Consider the following 2,500-nt stretch of genomic DNA (forward strand, 5'->3'; position numbering starts at 1 on the left):
TGCCTTTCCACTCGCCGCGGGGCGGGGCCGTTCCGGTGTGCGGTGGGCCGCACTTCTCCCCTAGTAGGACGTCGCGACCCGCTGGGTGCCGGCCTACGGCCCGGGTGCGCAGCCTGTCCTTCCGCGGGCCTCGGTTCGCGTCTGTTGGGCAGAGCCCCGGTGTCCTGGCTGGCTGCCCGGCGGTATATCTGGAGGAGTCGATTCGCCCCTTTGGGCGCTCGGGCTCCCGGCAAGCGCGCGCGGTTCTTCCCGGATGACGGACCTACCTGGCCCGGCCCCGGACCCGCGCCGCTGTTGGCTCGGGATGCTCTCGGGCGGAATAATCGCTCCCGTCAGCGGCGCTTCAGCTTTGGACAATTTCACGACCCGTCTTGAAACACGGACCAAGGAGTCTAACATGTGCGCGAGTCATTGGGCTGTACGAAACCTAAAGGCGTAATGAAAGTGAAGGTCTCGCCTTGCGCGGGCCGAGGGAGGATGGGGCTTCCCCGCCCTTCACGGGGCGGCGGCCTCCGCACTCCCGGGGCGTCTCGTCCTCATTGCGAGGTGAGGCGCACCTAGAGCGTACACGTTGGGACCCGAAAGATGGTGAACTATGCCTGGCCAGGACGAAGTCAGGGGAAACCCTGATGGAGGTCCGTAGCGATTCTGACGTGCAAATCGATCGTCGGAGCTGGGTATAGGGGCGAAAGACTAATCGAACCATCTAGTAGCTGGTTCCCTCCGAAGTTTCCCTCAGGATAGCTGGTGCTCGTACGAGTCTCATCCGGTAAAGCGAATGATTAGAGGCCTTGGGGCCGAAACGACCTCAACCTATTCTCAAACTTTAAATGGGTGAGATCTCCGGCTTGCTTGATATGCTGAAGCCGCGAGCAAACGACTCGGATCGGAGTGCCAAGTGGGCCACTTTTGGTAAGCAGAACTGGCGCTGTGGGATGAACCAAACGCCGAGTTAAGGCGCCCGAATCGACGCTCATGGGAAACCATGAAAGGCGTTGGTTGCTTAAGACAGCAGGACGGTGGCCATGGAAGTCGGAATCCGCTAAGGAGTGTGTAACAACTCACCTGCCGAAGCAACTAGCCCTGAAAATGGATGGCGCTGAAGCGTCGTGCCTATACTCGGCCGTCAGTCTGGCAGTCATGGCCGGTCCTTGCGGCCGGCCGCGAAGCCCTGACGAGTAGGAGGGTCGCGGCGGTGGGCGCAGAAGGGTCTGGGCGTGAGCCTGCCTGGAGCCGCCGTCGGTGCAGATCTTGGTGGTAGTAGCAAATACTCCAGCGAGGCCCTGGAGGGCTGACGCGGAGAAGGGTTTCGTGTGAACAGCCGTTGCACACGAGTCAGTCGATCCTAAGCCCTAGGAGAAATCCGATGTTGATGGGGGCCGTCATAGCATGATGCGCTTTGTGCTGGCCCCCGTTGGGCGAAAGGGAATCCGGTTCCTATTCCGGAACCCGGCAGCGGAACCGATACAAGTCGGGCCCCTCTTTTAGAGATGCTCGTCGGGGTAACCCAAAAGGACCCGGAGACGCCGTCGGGAGATCGGGGAAGAGTTTTCTTTTCTGCATGAGCGTTCGAGTTCCCTGGAATCCTCTAGCAGGGAGATAGGGTTTGGAACGCGAAGAGCACCGCAGTTGCGGCGGTGTCCCGATCTTCCCCTCGGACCTTGAAAATCCGGGAGAGGGCCACGTGGAGGTGTCGCGCCGGTTCGTACCCATATCCGCAGCAGGTCTCCAAGGTGAAGAGCCTCTAGTCGATAGAATAATGTAGGTAAGGGAAGTCGGCAAATTGGATCCGTAACTTCGGGATAAGGATTGGCTCTGAGGATCGGGGCGTGTCGGGCTTGGTCGGGAAGTGGGTCAGCGCTAACGTGCCGGGCCTGGGCGAGGTGAGTGCCGTAGGGGTGCCGGTAAGTGCGGGCGTTTAGCGCGGGCGTGGTCTGCTCTCGCCGTTGGTCGGCCTCGTGCTGGCCGGCGGTGCAGGATGCGCGCGCCTGCGCGGCGTTCGCGCCCCGGTGCTTCAACCTGCGTGCAGGATCCGAGCTCGGTCCCGTGCCTTGGCCTCCCACGGATCTTCCTTGCTGCGAGGCCGCGTCCGCCTTAGCGTGCTCCTCCGGGGGCGCGCGGGTGCGCGGATTCTCTTCGGCCGCCATTCAACGATCAACTCAGAACTGGCACGGACTGGGGGAATCCGACTGTCTAATTAAAACAAAGCATTGCGATGGCCCTAGCGGGTGTTGACGCAATGTGATTTCTGCCCAGTGCTCTGAATGTCAACGTGAAGAAATTCAAGCAAGCGCGGGTAAACGGCGGGAGTAACTATGACTCTCTTAAGGGTCAAGCGCCATGACGCTGTAGTGCGTTATGTCGCCCGTGGACTCGCGCAGAGGGGCTTCAATGTCTCTGTGGAGCCCCACCTCCGAACACCTGAGGGCATCCGCAAGCCTGACGTGGTGGCGGTCAAAGACGGCATCGCCCGCGTGGTCGACGCCCAGATAGTCGGAGA

General features: G+C 61.3%; 1 pseudogene; it reads left to right on the plus strand.

Annotated features, from left to right (window-relative positions):
• Nucleotides 1-2,500, plus strand: part of LOC126434557 (large subunit ribosomal RNA) — a 4,963-nt pseudogene that overhangs the window by 555 nt on the left and 1,908 nt on the right.

Source organism: Schistocerca serialis, unplaced genomic scaffold (assembly GCF_023864345.2).
Source record: "Schistocerca serialis cubense isolate TAMUIC-IGC-003099 unplaced genomic scaffold, iqSchSeri2.2 HiC_scaffold_1190, whole genome shotgun sequence".
NCBI classification, from domain to species: domain Eukaryota; kingdom Metazoa; phylum Arthropoda; class Insecta; order Orthoptera; family Acrididae; genus Schistocerca; species Schistocerca serialis.